At 44.2% G+C, this 22,640-nt stretch overlaps 1 long non-coding RNA gene across 1 annotated transcript; it reads right to left on the bottom strand.

Moving 5' to 3' along the window:
* Positions 1-395: 395 nt before the first annotated feature.
* LOC139265187 (uncharacterized) lies at positions 396-22,399 on the bottom strand. The gene is made up of 3 exons (XR_011593495.1): positions 22,288-22,399; positions 18,427-18,586; positions 396-958 (listed from the first exon to the last, which is right to left on the bottom strand). It is a non-coding gene; the product is annotated as an uncharacterized lncRNA (long non-coding RNA).
* Between the last annotated feature and the right edge of the window lie 241 nt (positions 22,400-22,640).

Genomic DNA, 22,640 nt, shown 5'->3' with positions numbered 1-22,640 from the left:
TCAGCCAGCTATGTTTAAGAATAATTGTCCAGCAGCAGGTTAAAAATGACAAAGTCATGTAATGGACTCCAAAAATCACCATTGTGCCCATTTGTTTACTGGCGGTACTGGCAATATACTGATGCTGAAATGAGAAAATTCTTCATAACCTGCTTTTGACGGAAACCTTCCATTTGAGCCTCTACCATCAGGGAAGAAGCTTATTATTAATGCATAAAGGATTGTCTTTGACCCTATGTGATCTCACTGTAACCCAAACAATCAGGACCTATTCAACTAATTTTTGTATTTGTCTCAAATATTGCAAAAATGATGCAATTTTTTCAGGTATTTAATATTATTTTGCACAATCTGACTGTCCAGAAATGTTAACACAGACTGACTGAAACAACATCTATTTGTATTATATTTATTAGTCTGTCATTAGCTTTTACTTATTTGCTTATGTACCTTAGATAACCATGTTTCTACTTACAGAACTCACATACACAGATGACCTCTAATGCACATCTTGTCTTGTCCCCACAAGAAGATTCACACAGACCTGAACATGGCAATATGAAACAACAGACTTTATTTGTGGGGAATGCAAGCGATCCCTGTGCTTCGTACCTGTATTTTTATGGTCAGCTAATGTTAGAAGATTTCTTCTACATTACATTTGATACTGGGCTTTAGCAACTCAGACTGTTGCATTTCAGTCCCCTTCACTGAGAACTAAAACTGGAAACTTTTGCCAAGCTGCTCAAAGCCACATTTATGTAACATTTTTAGCTGCAGTGAACCCAGAGTGGAATTAGCATTGAAGTACAAACTGGAGTCTTATGATCACACCGAAGTCACTGATTCGAGATTCATGCTGGAATAAACACGCACTTCTATTAGAATCCCTTGACGAGATGAGAAGCTCCATCAGCGGAGTGCATTGACATCTCTCTTGCAGTTTTGAGCATTCGTGCTGTTTAGTACATAAATACAGAAGAGGTTAGAATTTGATCAGAGGTGAGATAAAATTACATTGATTTGTGCTAAATCGTGATTCATAGTGTGTTATATGACACTGGGAATGGTAGCATCTGCAATAATAAATTAATATAGTTTCTTTGGGGAAAGTAGAGTACAGACATTAGTCACATTGTAATCAATATGTGTCTACCACTTCGAGATTAAACATGAATCTTGAAACGTTTTGAGGTAGTTTTGTCATTAGTGCTGACATTGATCACTGTTCAGTCAATCCTGTCAAACACTATATAATGAGACAATACTGTGTTAATATGATGGACAGGCATTGAATCAGTTGGAATACACACAACATATTGTACTATTTTGTAATAAGAATTAACATGTATTTTACCTGGGGATTGTACCTTTCTGTACATTACAATTGAAATATTTCCAACACAAAATAATCAGAATAATTTAATAACCAGTGTTTTAGTGAAATAAAGCAATCAGAAATAAAAGGAGAAAATGTTTGAACTTCCCTTCCTGTCTCCCATGGTAGCTGATATCATTAACGGTTCTCTCTCCTCAGATACTGACCCCCTTGCCTTCAAATCTGCCATCATCACCGCTCTCCTCAAAAAACCAACCAGTAACCCCTCCATCCTTGCAAACTACTGCCCCATCTCCAACCTCCCTTTCCTTTCCAAATGCCTTGACCTTGTTGTTGCCTCCCAAATCCGTGCTCATCTTTCCCGGAACCCCATTTTTGAATCCCTCCAATCAGATTTCTGCCATTGCCACATTACCGAAACGGTTCTGATCAAGGTCACAAATGACATCCTATGTGACTGTAAGAAAGGTAAACTAATTCTCCTCATCTTTCTCGACCAATCTGCAGCCTTTGACACGGTTGACCACTCCATTCTTGATGTTGACAGAAAGACATTGGTGTTGAAATTCCGGCCTCACTGGGTGCGTATGAAGTGCGCACTGTCCTGGCTAGGCCTCGCAAAAGCCTTTTTTTGTGGCGCGCTGCGCATGCACCGAAAGCCGGCTTTTCTGTTCTGTCAAGATTTGTCTTGACAGATCGAATGCATTCCCACAGGACGGACATTCGCACAGCCGAGAGTGGGCTATTTGTCCAACTTATGCCCAGCGAATAGAAACATAGACATAGAAACATAGAAAATAGGTGCAGGAGTAGGCCATTCGGCCCTTCTAGCCTGCACCGCCATTCAATGAGTTCATGGCTGAACATTCAACTTCAGTACCCCATTCCTGCTTTCTCGCCATACCCCTTGATCCCCCTAGCAGTAAGGACCTCATCTAACTCCTTTTTGAATATATTTAGTGAATTGGCCTCAACAACTTTCTGTGGTAGAGAATTCCACAGGTTCACCACTCTCTGGGTGAAGAAGTTCCTCCGCATCTCGGTCCTAAATGGCTTACCCCTTATCCTTAGACTGTGACCCCTGGTTCTGGACTTCCCCAACATTGGGAACATTCTTCCTGCATCTAACCTGTCTAACCCCGTCAGAATTTTATATGTTTCTATGAGGTCCCCTCTCATTCTTCTGAACTCCAGTGAATACAAGCCCAGTTGATCCAGTCTTTCTTGATAGGTCAGTCCCGCCATCCCGGGAATCAGTCTGGTGAACCTTCGCTGCACTCCCTCAATAGCAATAATGTCCTTCCTCAGGTTAGGAGACCAAAACTGTACACAATACTCCAGGTGTGGCCTCACCAATGCCCTGTACAACTGTAGCAACACCTCCCTGCCCCTGTACTCAAATCCCCTTGCTATGAAGGCCAACATGCCATTTGCTTTCTTAACCGCCTGCTGCACCTGCATGCCAACCTTCAATGACTGATGTACCATGACACCCAGGTCTCTTTGCACCTCCCCTTTTCCTAATCTGTCACCATTCAGATAATAGTCTGTCTCTCTGTTTTTACCACCAAAGTGGATAACCTCACATTTATCCACATTATACTTCATCTGCCATGCATTTGCCCACTCACCTAACCTATCCAAGTCGCTCTGCAGCCTCACAGCATCCTCCTCGCAGCTCACACTGCCACCCAACTTAGTGTCATCCGCAAATTTGGAGATACTACATTTAATCCCCTCATCTAAATCATTAATGTACAGTGTAAACAGCTGGGGCCCCAGCACAGAACCTTGCGGTACCCCACTAGTCACTGCCTGCCATTCTGAAAAGTACCCATTTACTCCTACTCTTTGCTTCCTGTCTGACAACCAGTTCTCAATCCATGTCAGTACACTACCCCCAATCCCATGTGCTCTAACTTTGCACATCAATCTCTTGTGTGGGACCTTGTCGAACGCCTTCTGAAAGTCCAAATATACCACATCAACTGGTTCTCCCTTATCCACTCTACTGGAAACATCCTCAAAAAATTCCAGAAGATTTGTCAAGCATGATTTCCCTTTCACAAATCCATGCTGACTTGGACCTATCATGTCACCTCTTTCCAAATGCACTGCTATGACATCCTTAATAATTGATTCCATCATTTTACCCACTACCGATGTCAGGCTGACCGGTCTATAATTCCCTGTTTTCTCTCTCCCTCCTTTTTTAAAAAGTGGGGTTACATTGGCTACCCTCCACTCCATAGGAACTGATCCAGAGTCAATGGAATGTTGGAAAATGACTGTCAACGCATCCACTATTCCCAAGGCCACCTCCTTAAGTACTCTGGGATGCAGTCCATCAGGCCCTGGGGATTTATCGGCCTTCAATCCCATCAATTTCCCCAACACAATTTCCCGGCTAATAAGGATTTCCCTCAGTTCCTCCTCCTTACTAGACCCCCCGACCCCTTTTATAACCGGAAGGTTGTTCGTGTCCTCCTTCGTGAATACCGAACCAAAGTACTTGTTCAATTGGTCCGCCATTTCTTTGTTCCCCGTTATGACTTCCCCTGATTCTGACTGCAGGGGACCTACATTTGTCTTTAATGGCCTTCAAACTCTTGCAACTGGTGAAAGCAGGTGGATAGCCTATTTTTACCAGTATAAGATTTTCAAAACATATAAAAATTAAATTTAAAAACACATTTTTACATTAAAAATCCTGTCCATTAAGGTAATTTTTATTTAAACCATATTAAAACACATTTAAAAAATTCCAAAAAATATGTATTTTTTAAAACATTCAATTAATTTTAATTTCAATTAATTTTAAATTTGTGAGGTGTTTTATTTATTTGTTATGTTGTGTTTGGGTGTTTTAGGGTTTTTTCTCATTGATAGCAATGGGAACACGCACAAACGGAGTTCCCATTATTATCAATGAGAATACTGTATCGTGATTGGTTTTTCAGGCCCACGTGACTCCAACTTGGACTTACGTACCTCAAAGAAAGGTCCCCATGCGATGCGCAGCGAATCTAGGCCTCCGACCGGGATCCTATATTTCTCCAGGACCAACAGGTAGATTCGTAGATTTTTTTCAGGGTGGAGGTGTTCGTACGAAGGAAGCCTCCAACCTCAATTTTAGGCCCATTATATTGTATTGCTTCATTTCTTCCATTGCACTGCCTGTAATATCTGCTACTCCTGTAAGTGGAGCTATGAAGGGAGTTTTCAATGTTGAGGGTGTCGCACCTTGCCTGCGACAGATTCATTGAGCTTGGAGAGCCCCAAAATAAGAGTGATTATACAGGTGGGTTCTTCCTACTCGAGAGAAAAGCTACTTCCTGTCCACCTATTCAGTTCCCTTAATTCATCCTTAGATTCCTCATCTCCACAGAACATCACCCAAGTCTAATTGTAGCTTAGTGTCTTTGTCACAGGTATCATGCAAGTGAATTATCGCTGGACTATTTCCAAGGCCTGGATGTCTGTCTAAGGTGAGATGCCCAAAATTGTACTCCAAATGAGGTCTGACCATCACTCTCTATAATTGCAGTAATACTTCCTCAGTTTTATGTTTGAAACCTCAAGCAACCCATTAGCCTTTTGATTACTTTGTGTATCTGTGAGCTAACTTATAATGACTTACACTCTTAATTCTCTTTGTTCATCTGACCCCTCTGCAACATCTTCCCTACTTAGAATGTATTCCTATCCTCCGGTTTTCCGTGTACAGATACACAACCTGGAGTTTATCCCATTTGTTAAGTCAAGCTATGTCCTTTTGCAATTTTCTGCTCTCTTCAATTCACAATACATTTTAGCTTAATATCATTTTCCAAATTTGGATACAATCTCTTCTATTCGCACATCCATGTTATTTTATAGTGAAAAGTTGTGGGCCCAGCACCAGTCCTGAGGGAATACCACTTTTTAGTGCTGACCAATATGAAATGTCCTTCTATCTCAGTTTTCTGCCCCTTAACTCCTAAAAATTAAAATGCCTCCAATCCTACTGAGTTAGGCTCCTCATCTGTTGTATGGAAACTTAGCAAATATCTTCTGAAAATCAATGTGAAGGACTTTTAAGACTTTAAATGAGTGTAATTGTATAAGGTAATAGCAGTATTAAAATTTTACAGGAAACTATTTATCCATGATTTTTACAAATGAAAAGTGATATTAACTCTGAAGCTAAAAAGGAAGCAAAAGAGTTACACTGTGCAGTCCTGTTTTTAAAAAAATATTGTAGCTAGCAAATAGGTTGAAATCATCTCTACTAATCTATTTGAAATGCTGCATCATTGCCAATTTTGTGTTTATTATATTAAAGAAACTGTTTTTTGGACACTGGTCCAAAGTTTAATGAACACAAGTACATAGAATCATTTCAAAAGGATGCACAGTTGACAAAGGTAGAATTTAAAATGAGGAAGTGGCTGTCACTTCAGATATTTAGCTTCAAGAAGCAATTTTTTCATCGGGTCAAGAGTTTCAGTGCACAAGTATGCATTCTAAAATTAATATTGAGCATGGGTCTGAATCGATGCTGTTCATTCATTGTCACTGACTTTAAATAAAGGTGTTTTAAGTGTCTTCGCTACCAGATAAAAAGGATTGAGTTCATGACGCAAATCTCGCTGTAATTGTGTGTGCAGATGTGGATATGGTACCAGATATAAATCTAACTTGACATTGTTTATATCAAAATACATAATTTCCAATGGAACATTCAGCTGTGCACAAGAAATGTTAATAGCAATATGCTAGTACAACTCGTTACAACTCATTTCTAGAACATGCTTTTATTTTTCATTGCGCCTTTGTATGCAGTTGTTAAAATAACAATGTAATACCATCTGTTTAACAAAACAGCTGGGATCCAAGTGTTGAGGCCATATGTGAATGGGTAGAGAGCAATATCCCTCAGTGCAGCTGAAATGAGAACTGTCATCATGGAGTTGTCATTATCTGTTCCATTCTGGAGTCGTTTTTAATTTAAACTTTCCCTGCAACGGTTACATTTTCTGACATTTTAAGGCCAAGAGGAAGCAAGAGAGATTGAGAAGTTCTGAGTCCTGAGAGAGAGAAGAGAGCTACCCCAAACTCCAGTGCAATTGTACCGGTTTAACCTGAGCTGCAAGTTGCCAATTAAAGTCTAATCAAGCCAGCCATTGCAAGACATTGCCTTTCCTTTCCTCAAAGCTACTTTCCATAAAATCCATCACTATGCACTTGCCCGGCGGATTTTACTGAGTGGTATGTCCACAGAGAACACTCCACCGAGGTGCCCATTAAAATAGGAGCCTAATTACTGAAGAGGAAAAACCCCAAGGTGGCCATTATTAGAAGTTAAGCTAATTGTTATATTTTTGAGACTTTTCTACCATTCTTGCTCTAGATCATTTTGGCTCCTGTATGTTAGAACACGCACATGTACCAGTCCGAACTCACTATACTTTCAAGAGTATCCATCCTAGCCTTAGTCTGGTATGCTGTCAGTAGTATATCCAGGATAACAAATGGCAAAACCAACCTCAATTTTTTCTAAGCTCCTGAAATTTATCCTCTGCCTCTATGCTAATATGGTTAAACTAATATGGCAGGGGGATGGGAACCAATACAGGGAGACAGAGGGAAACAAAAAGGACAAAAACAAAAAACAGAAAAGAGATGAGTAAAAATGGAGGGCAGAGAAACCAAAGGCAAGAAACAAAAAGGGCCACTGAATATAAAAGGGCTGCAGGAGGGGTAAAAACTAAAAATCATGGTTTAAAAACGAGGATGAAAACACTCAACCTAAATGCACGCAGCATTCGAAATAAAGTAAATGTGTTGACGGCACAAATCATTACAAATAGGTATGATTTGGTGGCCATTACAGAAATATGGTTGCAAGGTGGCCAAGACTGGGAATTAAACATACAGGGGTATCTGACGATTCAGAAAGATAGGCAAGAAGGGAAAGGAGGTGGGGTAGTTCTATTAATAAAGGATGATATCAGGGCAGTTGTGAGGGATGATATTGGCTCCAATGAACAAAATGTTGAATCATTGTGGGTGGAGATTAGAGATAGTAAAGGGAAAAAGTCACTGGTCGGCGTAGTTTATAGGCCCCCAAATAATAACTTCACGGTGGGGCGGGCAATAATCAAGGGAATAATGGAGGCATGTGAAAAAGGAACGACAGTAGTCATGGGGGATTTTAACCTACATATCGACTGGTCAAATCAAATCGCCTGGGGGAGGAATTCATAGAATGCATACGGGACTGTTTCTTAGAACAGTATGTAACAGAGCAAGCCATCTTGGATCTGGTCCTGTGAAATGAGACAGGAAAAATAAACGATTTCCTCGTAAAAGATTCTCTCGGAATGAGTGATCACAATATGGTTGAATTTGTAATACAGATTGAGGATGAGGAAGTTGTATCAGAAACGAGGGTACTATGCTTAAACAAAGGGGACTACAGTGGGATGAGGGCAGAGTTGGCTAAAGTAGACTGGAAACAAGGACTAAACGGTGGCACAATTGAGGAACAGTAGAGGACTTTTAAGGAGCTCTTTCATAGTGCTCAACAAAAATATATTCCAGTGAAAAAGGACGGCAAGAGAAGGGATAACCAGCCGTGGATAACCAAGGAAATAAAGGAGAATATCAAATTAAAAACCAATGCGTATAAGGTGGCCAAGGTTAGTGGGAAACTAGAAGATTGGGAAAATTTTAAACGACAGCAAAGAATGACTAAGAAAGCAATAAAGAAAGGAAAGATAGATTACGAAAGTAAACTGGCGCAAAACATAAAAACAGATAGTAAAAGCTTTTACCGATATATAAAACGGAAGAGAGTGACTAAAGTAAATGTTGGTTCCTTAGAAGATGAGAAGGGAGATTTAATAATGGGAAATGTAGAAATGGCTGAGACCTTAAACAATTATTTTGCTTCCGGCTTCACAGTGGAAGACACAAAAACAATGCCAAAATTTGCAGACCACAGGAATGTGGGAAGGGAGTACCTTGAGACAATCACTATCACGAGGGGAGTAGTGCTGGACAGGCTAATGGGACTGAAGGTAGACAAGTCCCCTGGTCCTGATGAAATACATCCTAGGGTATTAAAAGAGATGGCTGAAGTTATAGCAGATGCATTCGTTATAATCTACCAAATTTCTCTGGACTCTGGGGAGGTACCAGCGGATTGGAGAGCAGCTAATGTAACGCCTGTGTTTAAAAAAGAGGGCAGGCAAAAGGCAGGTAACTATAGGCCGGTTAGTTTAACATCTGTAGTGGGGAAAATGCTTGAAACTATCATTAAGGAAGAAATAGCGGGACATCTGGATAGGAATAGTGCAATCAAGCAGACGCAGCATGGATTCATGAAAGGGAAATCATGTTTATCTAACTTACTGGAATTCTTTGAGGATATAACGAGCATGGTGGATAGAGGTGTACCGATGGATGTGGTGTATTTAGATTTCCAAAAGGCATTCGATAAGGTGCCACACAAAAGGTTACTACAGAAGATAAAGGTACGCGGAGTCAGAGGAAATGTATTAGCATGGATAGAGAATTGGCTGGCGAACAGAAAGCAGAGAGTCGGGATAAATGGGTCCTTTTCCGGTTGGAAATCAGTGGTTAGTGGTGTGCCACAGGGATCAGTGCTGGGACCACAACTGTTTACAATATACATAGATGACCTAGAAGAGGGAACAGAGTGTAGTGCAACAAAATTTGCAGATGACACTAAGATTAGTGGGAAAGCGGGTTGTGTAGAGGACTCAGAGAGACTGCAAGGAGATTTGGATAGGTTAAGCGAATGGGCTAAGGTTTGGCAGATGGAATACAATGTCGGAAAGTGTGAGGTCATCCACCTTGGGAAAAAAAAAACAGTAAAAGGGATTATTATTTGAATGGGGAGAAATTACAACATGCTGTGGTGCAAAGGGACCTGGGGGTCTTTGTGCATGAATCCCAAAAGGTTAGTTTGCAGGTGTAGCAGGTAATCAAGAAGGCAAATGGAATATTGGCCTTCATTGCGAAAGGGATGGAGTACAAAAGCAGGGAGGTCTTTCTGCAACTGTATAAGGTATTGGTAAGGCCGCACCTGGAGTACTGCGTGCAGTTTTGGTCACCTTACTTAAGGAAGGATATACTAGCTTTGGAAGGGGTACAGAGACGATTCACTAGGCTGATTCCAGAAATGAGGGGGTTACCTTATGATGATAGATTGAGTAGACTGGGTCTTTACTCCTTGGAGTTCAGAAGGATGAGGGGTGATCTTATTTAAACATTTAAAATCATGAAAGGGACAGACAAGATAGAGGCAGAGAGGTTGTTTCCATTGGTGGGGGAGACTAGAACTAGGGGGCACAGCCTCAAAATAAAGGAGGAGCCAATTTAAAACCGAGTTGAGAAAAAATTTCTTCTCACAGAGGGTTGTGAATCTGTGGAATTCTCTGCCCAAGGAAGCAGTTGAGGCTGGCTCATTGAATGTATTCAAGTCAAAGATAGATAGATTTTTAACCAATAAGGGAATTAAGGGTTACGGGGAGAGGGCGGGTAAGTGGAGCTGAGTCCACGACCAGATCAGCCATGATCTTACTGAATGGTGGGGCAGGCTCGAGGGGCTAGATGGCCTACTCCTGTTCCTAATTCTTATGTTCTTATGCTATGTGATATAAATTTGTCGGCCACCAGTTTTGGGCACGAAGGGTGACGTGAATGGACACATGAAAAATGGACGCAAAGGAGTCCAATGTTTACCCCTGTAACTTCACTTCTCAAAAATGGTAAAGCATCATATCAGTCCTTATTTTAAATTGAAAATACTGTGCTGGATTTTTGGCTCATTTAACGCCTTGATGGGGCGCAAAAGTGATTTTTTTGGGACGTGAAACGGGGCGCACAAGATTTTATGCCCAGGCGGAATTTTTGCCAATGGTTTTGTGGCGGCGCTAAAACTTAGCGCCCACCTACTGTTTTGACAATTTGGATGACGTAAATCATCATGCATCGCTGCGCTAGCAGCCCAGGTCAAACTGTCGAGTATATCACCCGATTTAATGTTTGCTCGGGACCCCGACAGCAAATAGCAGTCGGACCCAGGGTGCACCAGGCGCTAACGGCGTCATCTTGAAAATGGAGGAGAACGTCAGAGTTCTGAGCGATTAAAAGCATTGCGAGAAGAACGCTACGTTACTGCATACTTTCGATTGTGCAGTTTATGTGTGTTTCGAGTTTGTTTTAAAGGACAGTTAAGGACGTTTTAAAAGATGGGGGCCATGATATGTCGGGAGCCAGTAATCCTGGCTGTTATATTTATACGGCATCGAGCTGGAAGGCGGCTTATTGATAATCATTTTCAAAGTAATCATAGAGGTCGCAGATGTATGGGGAGGAGGCCTTACCAACCCCCCGCCCACCGCCCCCCCATAAGCTTACAGGGAACATTGCGCATACCTGCAGCTCTCTCAGGCACAGTGTGTTAGAAGGCTGCACTTCTGAAAAGAGGTGGTCACAGGGGTATGCCAGCTCATACAGTCAGACCTGCAGCCTACTAGTGGCAACAGGACTGCATTGCCCATCGAGGTGGAGGTTGTCATGTATTCAACCAGCATTGTAACCCATGTATAAACTGACCTAAGTTGTACACCGTGAGAACACTGACCGGGAGACACTCCTAACCTGAACCTTCAGGTATAAAAGGGGAAGCTCCACCCACCTTCATCACTTGAGTGCGAAGGAATAAAGGACAGGTCACAGACTGACCTTCTCTCAAGCATGGACCTCGTGTGCATTTATACTGTGTGGTAAGGACGTATCAATGGCGACAAGAAACTGGGATTTAAACCACCCGAGCATGGCCACTAGCAGAACAGACGAGAGGTACTGTGTTAAGGAATGGTTGGGACAGAGATTCAACATTGTTAAAGCAGCACACAGTTCTCCAGGCAGACAAGGGCAGTCAGGCATGCCCCAACATGCAGTCGAACCCAGAGGGGGAGGGCAAGCTGAACAGTGATTCACGCCATTGCAAGGGACAATGCGGCCAGTAATGGGGCCATCAACACCTGTTAATGGTGCACTCAAGGACAATAACAGGGGCAGTCAGGGACGATCGACTGGCAAGGGACCTTTTGTTTCAAACCGCAACTCATGCTGGAGGCGTGGAGGCATACATTCAGCCGGAGTTTGCAGAGATGAGCAAAATACCTGTAGAAATTGCAAAAATGGACACTGGGGGAAATCGCTGGAAGCTGAAGTTCAGCGAGTTCATGTGGAGCACGTATACAGTTCATATACCAGGACGCCACCTATAATGATGAAAGTGCTCCTCAATGGCATCCCAGTATCAATGGAGTTAGACATGGGTGCCAGCCAGTCCCTGATGGGTATCAAACAGTTCGAAAAGTTGTGGGCATCCAAGGCCAGGAGGCCAAAATTATCGCCGATTGACGCACAGCTACGGACTTACACAAAGCAGATCATTCCGGTGCTAGGCAGCACCACGGTAGTCGTGACCCACAAAGATTCGGAGAACAGGTTGCCACTCTGGATTGTCCCAGGGGACGGTCCCGCACTACTGGGGAGGAGTTGGCTTGCTGTCATGAACTGGAAATGGGGCGATGTCAATGCAATTTCCTCTGTGGAGTGAGTATCATGCTCACAGGTCCTGGACAAATTTGACTCATTATTTCAACCCGGCATTGGCACTTTCATTGGGGCCAAGGTTGTGATTCACATAAACCCGGATGCCAGACCAGTACACCACAAGGCCAGAGCGGTGCCGTACGTGATGCAGGAAAAGATAGAAGGCGAATTGGACCGCCTGTTGAGGGAAGGCATAATCTCGCCAGTCGAATTCAGTGACTGGGCGAGCCCGATTGTGCCGGTGCTCAAGGCGGATGGGTCGGTCAGGATATGTGGCGATTACAAGGCCACCATCAATCGGGTGTCACTCCAAGACCAGTACCCGCTACCGAGAGCGGAGGACCTCTTTGCGACGCTATCCGGTGGCAAACTTTTAAAAAATTTGGACCTGACCTCAGCTTACATGACCCAGGAGCTGGCGAGTGAGTCGAAGAAGCTGACCACCATCACGACACACAAGGGGTTGTTTGAGTACAACAGATGTCTGTTCGGGATTCACTCGGCCGCCGCGATCTTCCAACGAAATATGGAAAGCCTCCTCAAGTCGATTCCAGGGACGGTGGTTTTTCAGGACGGGTTACGATACTGATGAACACCTCCACAACCTGGAGGAGGTGCTATGCAGACTGGACCGAGTAGGGCTGCGACTGAAAAAGGCGAAGTGCGTCTTCCTAGCTCCAGAGGTAGAATTCCTGGGGATGAGGGTAGCAGCAGACGGGATCAGCCCTACTGCATCCAAGACGGAAGCGATCCAGAGAGCACTCAGACCCCGTAACACGATGGAACTGCGTTCGTTCCTGGGGCTCCTGAACTATTTTGGTAACATTCTTCCCAAATTGAGCACGCTGCTAGAGCCGCTACACGTGCTCCTCTGCAAAGGTCGCGAATGGGTCTGGGGGGACAGCCAGGAAAGGACTTTTAATAGAGCATGCAATTTTTTATGTTCCAACAATCTGTTAACGCTATATGACCCATGTAAGAAACTTGTGTTAACATGCGATGCGTCGTCCTATGGTGTCGGGTGTTGCAGCATGTCAATGCCAAGGGTCAGTTACAGCCGGTAGCTTATGCCTCCAGGAGTCTGTCCCAGGCAGAAAGGGGCTACGGGATGGTAGAAAAGGAGGCGCTCGCATGTGTATATGCGGTAAAGAAAATGCACCAGTACCTGTTTGGCAGGAAATTTGAGCTGGAGACAGATCACAAACCCCTAACGTCCCTTTTGGCCGACAACAAGACCATAAATGCAAACGCATCAGCCCGCATACAGAGGTGGGCACTCACGTTAGCTGCCAATGACTACACAAGTCGGCACAGACCGGACACCGAAAACTGCGCCGATGCACTCAGCAGGCTCCCACTAGCCACCACTGAGGGGGCTACCGAGCATGCTGCTGAGATGGTCATGGCTGTTGAAGCTTTCGGAAGCGAAGGCTCACCCGTGACAGCCCGTCAGATTAAAGTCTGGACAAATAGAGACCCGCTATTGTCTCTAGTCAAGAAATATGTCCTGAATGGGGACTGAGCAGCCACATACAGGGCATGCCCTGAGAAATTTAAACCATTTCACAGGCGCAAGGATGAACTCTCGATTCAGGCCGATTGCCTGCTGTGGGGAAACCGCGTAGTCATGCCCCAGATGGGCAGAGAGGTGTTCATCAGAGAACTCCACAATGGGCACCCGGGCATTGTCACAATGAAGGCAATTGCCAGGTCACACGTTTGGTAGCCAGGAATAGACGCAGATCTGGAACTTTGTGTTCGCAGGTGCAACACGTGTGCCCAGCTGGGCCATGCGCCCAGGGAAGCCCCCCTTAGCCCCTGGCCATGGCCCGCCAAGCCTTGGTCACGCATCCATGTTGACTACGCATGTCCTTTCATGGGGAAAATGGTTTTGGTTGTAGTAGACGCCTACTCCAAATGGATCGAGTGTGACATTTTAAATTCAAGCACGTCCTCTGCCACGGTAGAAAGTCTACGGGCAATGTTCGCCGCCCACGGTCTACAGGATATCTTGGTCAGCGACAATGGCCCGTGCTTCACAAGCACTGAATTCCAGGACTTCATGGCAGGCAATGGAATTAACCATGTTAGAACAGCATCATTCAAGCTGGCCTCAAACGGCCAGGCAGAACGAGCAGTGCAGATAATCAAACAGCGGATACTCAGATTCCAAAGGGTTCCCTACAAAACCGCTTATCACGCCTCCTGTTGGCCTATAGATCCCGACCACACTCGCTCACAGGGGTTCCATCCGCAGAGCTACTAATGAAAAGGACGCTCAAAACCCGATTATCCCTTATACACCCCACCATGAAAGAAATTGTCGAGAGCAGGCGCCAGTCACAATATCACTACCATGACAGGAATGCGCGGGCGCGATGTATTGATGTAAATGATCCTGTTTTTATCCTCAACTATGCTGCAGGGCCCAAATGGCTCGCAGCACTGTGGTTGCCAAAGAGGGAAATAGGATTCTGGTAGTTATACTTACCAATGGACAAATCTGCCGCAAACATGTGGATCAAACAAAACGGAGGTTCAGCAACCCCATAGAAGAAGCAGAGGAAGAACACGATATAGAGTTCACTCCACCACAGGTGACCGAACACCGGAACCAATGGGAGGAGAACCCAGTCACTGTAGGCAGTCCGGACAGGCCTGAGGCACTGCAAACAGCAGACACTCAGGCCAGCGCCTAACAACCGGAGCCCCAACTCAGGCACTCTACAAGGGAGCGTAAACCACCAGAGAGACTCAACCTGTGATCCCAATAAGACTTTGGGGGGGGGGAGGTGATGTCATGTATTCAATCAGCATTGTAATCCACGTATAAATTGACCTAAGTTGTACACCGTGAGAACACTGACCACTAGGTGGGAGACACTCCTAACCTGGACCTTCAGGTATAAAAGGGGAAGCTCCACCCACCTTCATCACTTGAGTGCTAAGGAATAAAGGACAGGTCACAGACTGACCTTCTCTCAAGCATGGGCCTCGTGTGCATTTATACTGTGTAGTAAGGACTTATCAGAGGTGACTGCGGCACTTGCCTTCTATGCCTCCGGCTCCTTTTAGGCATCAGCAGGGGACATATGCCCCATCTCGCAGCACGCTACACATTGCTGCATTCGCCAAGTGACTACTGCACTGTACGCATGCAGGATGGATTTCCTAAACATACCATTGACCAAGGAGACCCAAAATGAGAGGGCTGTAGGTTTTGGATGATTTGCCTGCTGCCCCAAGATTCATGGTGCCCTTGACTGTACGCACATCGCCCTGCGAGCACCTTTACAGAATCCAGGGGTTTACAGAAACTGAAAGGGATTCCACTCCATGAGCATACAGATCGTCTGCAACCATACTCAACGCATCATGGCAGTCAATGCCCACTATCCAGGGAGCATCCATGATGCTTTCATCTTGCGTGAGAGCAGTCTCATATATATGTTCCAGCGTCAACCACAAGGCCAGAGCTGGATGCTGGGGGACAAAGGTTATGGTCTCGCCACGTGGCTTCCCTCCAGAACCCTCAAGACAGAAGCCGAGCATCGCTATAATGAGAGCCATGCAGCCACATACAACTTAGTCGAACAGACAATTGTGGAGTGCTCAAGCAGCACTTCCGATGCCTGCAGGCTGCCTGCAATACTCCCCTCAGCAGATCTCTTAGATCATTGTGGTGTACTGCATGCTACACAACTTAGCCATCATGAGGGGACAGGATTTACCACTGGGGACTGCAGGACCACCTCAGGAGAGAGGAGGGTGGAGGGTAGAGGGGGGGAGGAGGAGGAAGATGAGGAAGAGGAGCCTGGCAAGGAAACCATGCCACCACCCCCACCACCAGCCCCATCCCCACCACAACCACAACCACAGGGAAGGCATTGTGGAAATGTCAGCAGTTCATAATTGAAAGCTTTGCTTGAAGAGTGAACGGTACGTTTAACCGTTGCCTGGCCACTCTATCCCACCATGTTGACTATTCCCCCTCTTATTCTGCAAATGACACAGGAATGTTAAGGTGAACAAAAGAATTTATTAAACTTTGTAAACTTTAATAAAATAACATAAATTAGCTGCATCCAGCAATGTGATAATTCAACAACAACAAGAACAACATGAACAACATAAATCAGAACATAATAATAAAACTTAAAACATTGTGCATGAAACACAAAAGTTAGTATGCAGGTACAGCAAGTAATCAGGAAGACAAATGGAATGTTGGCCTTTATTGCAAGGGGGATAGAGTATAAAAGTAGGGAAGTCCTGCTGCACCTATACAGGGTTTTGGTGAGGCCACACCTAGAGTACTGCGTCCAGTTTTGGTCTCCGTATTTAAGGAACGATATACTTGCATTGGAGGCTATTCAAAGAAGGTTCACTAGATTGATTCCGGAGATGAGGGGGTTGACTTATGAGGATAGGTTGAGTAGGTTGGGCTGATACACATTGGAGTTCAGAAGAATGAAAGATGATCTTATTGAAACTTATAAGATAATGAGGGGGCTCGACAAGATGGATGCAGAGAGGATATTTCCACTCATAGGGGAAACAAAAACTAGGGAGCATAGTCTTAGAATAAGGGGCTGCCCAGTTAAAACTGAAATGAGGAGAAATGTTGTCTCTGAGGATTATATATCTATGGAATTCTCTGCCCCAGAGAGCTGTGGAGGTTGCGTCGTTGAATATATTTAAGGTGGATATAGAGATTTTTGAGCAATAAGGTAGTAAAGGATTATGGGGAACGGGCAGGGAAGCGGAACTGAGTCCATGACCAGATCAGCATGATCTTATTGAATTGCGGAGCAGACTCGAGGGGCCAAATGGCCTACTCCTGCTCCTATTTCTTATGTTCTTCTGTTCTTAGGATGCATCCAGCATCAACAACATAAAAGCAGCAACCCCTGCCCCAATATCTTTTACCACTGGCTGTCCCCACCCTTACTCTTATCACCCTCTCTTGCCTGCTGCTCCTAACCCAAGTGATATCAAGATGGCATGCAGCAACCTTGCCAGAGCGCTGCTGTGTTGGGGGAGAGACAATGGAGACACCGCCTGGGGACACACTGGACCAGCTCGTGGTGTGGAAGGCCCGGCTTCTGACTAGCGAGCCTCTTCATCGGTGTCGCCTGTCACAGGTGGTTTTGGTTTGGATGTGACAGTGGGGAACGCAGAGAGTATGGCAGGAGGGTTTATGGACTGCATCACTTGCCCAAGCTGAAGCAGAGCTTGTGCCTGTGATGCACCATATTCCGCAAGGGTTCGCACCACACTCTCCGGGACTCCAGTGTCACTGCTGGAGGCCACCAGCCTCGTGTGGGCACTGATGGCCTCGCAGGTTTCACGGCTCGCACTGACAATCTATGACCCTACCTCCGCAATGGTCACAGTGAGACTCTCGATGGTCATGGGAATCCTACCAGGACATCAAGGAGCTGACGGGTGAGGTGGATGGTCTCGCTGCACAGTCTCACCATGTCCAGTTCCACGTCTGCCTGTCTGTCTGTCGACCGACCTTGTCAACTCACCTTCTGGAGAGATGGCATGCGGAATTAAACCCCAGAATTACGTTGCTGCATGCCACTAGTCCCAGGAGCCTCAGAGTTGTCGAACCCTGAGAAAGTTACGTCACCATCCTCAGATGAGATGAGTGCCGGCGGTGAAAAGGTGTATCTGCCCCTGACTCAGCTGATCTGTAAACTCGTTCTCTTCTTCTTCTTCCTCCTCCTCCTCCACACAATGGCCTGACGTGGAGTGTTGCCCTGAGGGATGCCGCACCCGTGTCTAGTCCACAGACACTGCATGACATTGCCCCAACCCTAGTCGACAGACACCGCATAACATTTCCCCAACCCTAGTCCACAGACACTGCATCACATTGCCCCAACCCTCGTCCACAGACACCGCATCACATTGCCCCAACCCTAGTCCACAGACACTGCATCACATTGCCCCAACCCTAGTCCACAGACACTGCATCACATTGCCCCAACCCTAGTCCACAGACACTGCATCACATTGCCCCAACCCTAGTCCACAGATACTGCATCACATTGCCCCAACCCTAGTCCACAGACACTGCATCACATTGCCCCAACCCTAGTCCACAGACACTGCATCACATTGCCCCAACCCTAGTCCACAGACACTGCATCACATTGCCCCAACCCTAGTCGACAGACACCGCATAACATTTCCCCAACCCTCGTCCACAGACACCGCATCACATTGCCCCAACCCTAGTCCACAGACACTGCATCACATTGCCCCAACCCTAGTCCACAGACACTGCATAACATTTCCCCAACCCTAGTCCACAGACACTGCATGACACTGCCCCAACCCTAGTCCACAGACACTGCATGACATTGCCCCAACCCTAGTCCACAGTCACAGCATCACAATGCTCCAACCCAGTGCAGGGATTGTGCAGGACTTACCCTCATTTTCTGAACGGGGATCAGCACCCCCAGTGGCAGTTGCCCGACCTGAGATGCTGATGAGGCCTGTCACTCGCTCCTCAATATCCGTGAGTGGCAAGGTCTGAGGCGGACCACCGCCTGTCCGCATCAGTTCACGTCGATTATGAGACTTTTTTGCCTGCAAAGATGAAAATAGGAATGCTTATAAGAGGGTCCATCTGCTCTTGTGGCACAGATAGTCACCAAAGCACTTGTACTATACTGTCTGAATGTTATACAGTCCTCTGTTTAATGGCCTTGGAAGTTGCACGTGGTTTATCGGGAGAATATCGATCCTAGAAAGCAATCTTAATCATGTGTAAAGATCATTCATGGCAAATAGGGTGCCAAACTAAGCCTACCTATGTGCCATGCATTTTCGGAGGCAACCCACAGACTGCTGAGAGGCACCAAAAGCATGAGAACAAATAGTGTTAGATTTATAATTGAAGTAATGAAGGAGTGCATGAATAAAAATTTTACTCACTCTAACCATACTCGAAAGATCATTGAACTTTTTTTTGGCACAGTATGCCACTCCTGAACACTATGTCTGAGGCAGAGACCTCCTCAGTGATTTCCCTCCATATGCATTTAAAAATGGATGGCAGTGGTCTAGATCCACCCCTGCAATGTAAGTCCTGCCATCTTCTTTCCACAGCCTCCACTAAAGCTTCATTAGTCTCGTGGCTGAATCACCTGGCACGCTGTCCTCCATGATCAAAATCTAATTTTAAAATGGCTGATTCAGCCCCGGGTGTACTGCACATGTGCATGGCTGTGTCCTGCATTTGCGTTTGCAACCGGAGAGCAGACCAGAAGTGCGGGAAGAATAAAAAAATTGTGCATGCGCAGAACGGCTGATTTTTTTTTTTACTGCTAGAACTTTCGGCTCCAGCGCACAAAGTGTGTGGTGCAATGCTGGAGTTAACGCTAAGGCTCCTCATGATCTTTCATTTGGCAAAAGTTGCTCGCTTTGGCGCAAACGTTAACCCGGCGCTAAATTTTTGAATGCACCGTGAATTGTGCCCGGAAATGGGCGAAAATGCAGAAAGACGAAAATCCAGCCCATAATTAAGTGAATTACAATCGTGCAAACAATGAACAAGTTAATAATCTAACAGTGATACAACACAAGCTGGCCAGAATGGCTTGTTTCTGTGCTGAAGACTATTTAACGCTATGTAGCTCGATGTGACACAATTACTTATTTGCAGTAAAAGGTCTGTGCTCTAATTCTGAGTCAAACTTTTTTTTAAGTTAAATTGTGATGACAAGCTTTTATTAAAAACTGCAGCTGGGATGAAGCTCCTTGTGTTTTGTGACTAGATTTAAAGTGATGACCACAAGCCAAACTGGTGGAAAAACACTACATTTTTGTCACAGTAATGTCAACTCATCTAAACAGGTAAGGAATGAACTTTCCAACTTAACTCGAGGTAAATTTGAAAGCAAAAAACAGGTGCAGCTGAGGAGAAAACTAATGAGCGGGAAAAAACCCAGTCAGGTCTTTATATTTTATAATGTGTTATAAATATTTGCAGCATCTGCCTTTCTTTTAATTTGTTTATACTCAAATCAAAAAAAAAAATCACTATTCACATTCGCAAGTTCTAGGAGGACATTGTTGAAGTTTGGAGAAAACTTCTGAATGAAAGTACTGATACAACCATATATTTCTAAGTAGAATGTATTGCTAACACTTAGTATTGTTGCATAAATATTTAGTATAGAAGATGATAAGGTTAGCTTTTTTAAGGTTATATATTTTTTAGCATTCACTATAAAAAGTCACACATTAAATTGATGGATGGAAGGCAATGACGAGCTGCTGTCACATGTTAAATGCAAATGTACTTATTTATGAAACTGTGCTATCTATCTACAGTGAGCACTTAGTTCATTGTCTCTGGGAGATCTCTTGCGTAGCTTTTTTCAAAATGTTACAACAGCATAACCTCTAACTTACTGTGAGCAATGCCACAGGAGGTTGACAAGTGTTTGTCTGTGCACACATTTCATGCATTACACACAAAATACAAAAGTGGCCATGAAAAAAAAATTGACATATTTAGGGTGTTGGAATTCATGGGAAATTCACCAGTGTCCCACCATAACCCCAGTAGGAGAACTTGCTGCCTCTTCACTCAAGGTTCAGCTACTTCCTGCTAGAAACCCATGGAATTTTAGCTCTTCAGTCTATAGATGTTCCCAGTTTCTGTTTCTGGACTAATTTTAGATTGCTTCATTTACTGGGAAAATTAGAGAATCTCAGTGCATTCATTTCTAAGGAGCAAAGCCATCACATTGTCACTTATGAAAATCATGTCTAGGCACTGAGGAGACCAAGCATGGATTTGTCTATTTGTGGACATCATCCCCCTTCACTTATTCATAGATCTCACTATTACTGGTAATATCAGACTGAGCACTTCAGTCACTCCAGATTTAATTGTCTCTCCTAAATAGACCCAGTACCAAAAGACTACTATTACATCCTGTCCTTCAATGTATTAGTCATGTCCGTACTACTGACACCCATCTAATTTTGTGACGAGGGGAAGAGAGACTGGCTGGTTAGACCACCATGTGCAGTGATCAAGCCCTGTACATCTGTGCTGAAAGAATTGGTGATTTCGTGACCTCCTGAAGACCCATTCTATTTCTACTGATTGAAAAGAGCTGTTGGGACAGTCAATTTTTTTCAATCAGAAATACAGATAGAATACAGTCCAGGAGAAATCATGTTGGAAAAAGGATAAGGAAAAGATGAGGATTGTAGCAACTGCTGTTACACAGCAGGCAACATGACAAATGGTGGGAGAATTCCTCTCGGAAGTAGCTTTGTCAAGACTGATGGGTCGGAGGTTGGTGCAGCACCATCAGTGCAGTGGAAGTGGTCTCATTTAAGTTGATAGAGTGGAGATTAGACCAGCACCTTCAGTGCTTTTCTGCACTGTTGGCGTTAGTGTGAGGAAGCCTGCAACATGGCTTCATCTCCCAAATGGGGTATTAGCCAGGACACATGTGGGTTTGAGTATGTTTTCATTTTAGTTTTATGAATTAAAGAACTGTAAGGGGCCATCGAGCAACTATTATTATTAAGTATTTCCTTGTCTGTCTATCTCGGAATCAGTGTCTATAATAGTGTTTGATAATAGCTTGATAATAGTGTTAGATAACCACTTTAATTAGCTGCATTCATTAAATTCAGTCAAGTATTGGATGAACAAAATGTAAAATAATTCTGACTTCTGGGAGATCCAAGTTTTTCATATCTTTGTGTCACCTATTGTATTCTGATATAATTACTCTAACTGTCAAAGATATTGACCCTGAAATTCCGTTCAATCTCTTCCCGTGGGGAAACAACCTAAAAAAAGCAAAAAGATACGCACTTAACTGCTGCGACTGTCCGAATTTCTGAGCCTGAGGCCCAGAAGTGATTGCACGCGCAGCTCGTGCACGTGAGGATGTACGCAGGCCAGGATCTAGTGACAGTAAGTATGGAACTCCTATTGCTATGAATGAGAACCCCACCCAAACACTTAAAAACGAATAAAAAATAGAAAATAAAGTACACAATTAACATGCATTTAAATAAAGATTGTTATAAAAAAAAGTTTTCCGACTTAAAAACATTTTTTGATTAACACTTAAAATAAATTTACCGTAGTGGGGAGGGATTTTAAACAGAAAAAGTGCTTTTATAACTTTATTTTTTATTTGTACGTGTGTTTTTAAACACTTGCGCCTGTAGGCTATACGCCTGCTTTTTCAGGCGCAGGATTTTAAAGGACATTTGCAGGGCAAGATATTCATAAATATCGGAAATCTTACCCTGCCAGTGTCCTAGCTCCCGAGATGCGGCCATCTGTCGAGACCAAAAACTTAATAGATCGGAAATGTCGGTTTCCAGCGCATGCGCATTGCGTGCTGGAAACCGGCTTTTCCGATGCCTTCCCGGGTCTGTAGGAACTTCTTATGGAACCGGGACATCGTAATTTCAGGGCCAATGTATTCCTTTGCAAAGTGGAATGACACAGATTGACCTATATAACCTTGATGAATAGGAATAATAGGTGGAATAATTCAAAATTCTATTACTGGCTCAGCAAGGAAGGAAACCATACGATAAACCTTCCCACAAAATCTAGTCATAGACATGTAACATTTTAAATTAAAATGTAGAT

Source organism: Pristiophorus japonicus, chromosome 6 (genome assembly GCF_044704955.1).
Source record: "Pristiophorus japonicus isolate sPriJap1 chromosome 6, sPriJap1.hap1, whole genome shotgun sequence".
Taxonomy (NCBI): Eukaryota; Metazoa; Chordata; class Chondrichthyes; family Pristiophoridae; genus Pristiophorus; species Pristiophorus japonicus.
This window is presented reverse-complemented; position numbering and strand designations above follow the sequence as displayed.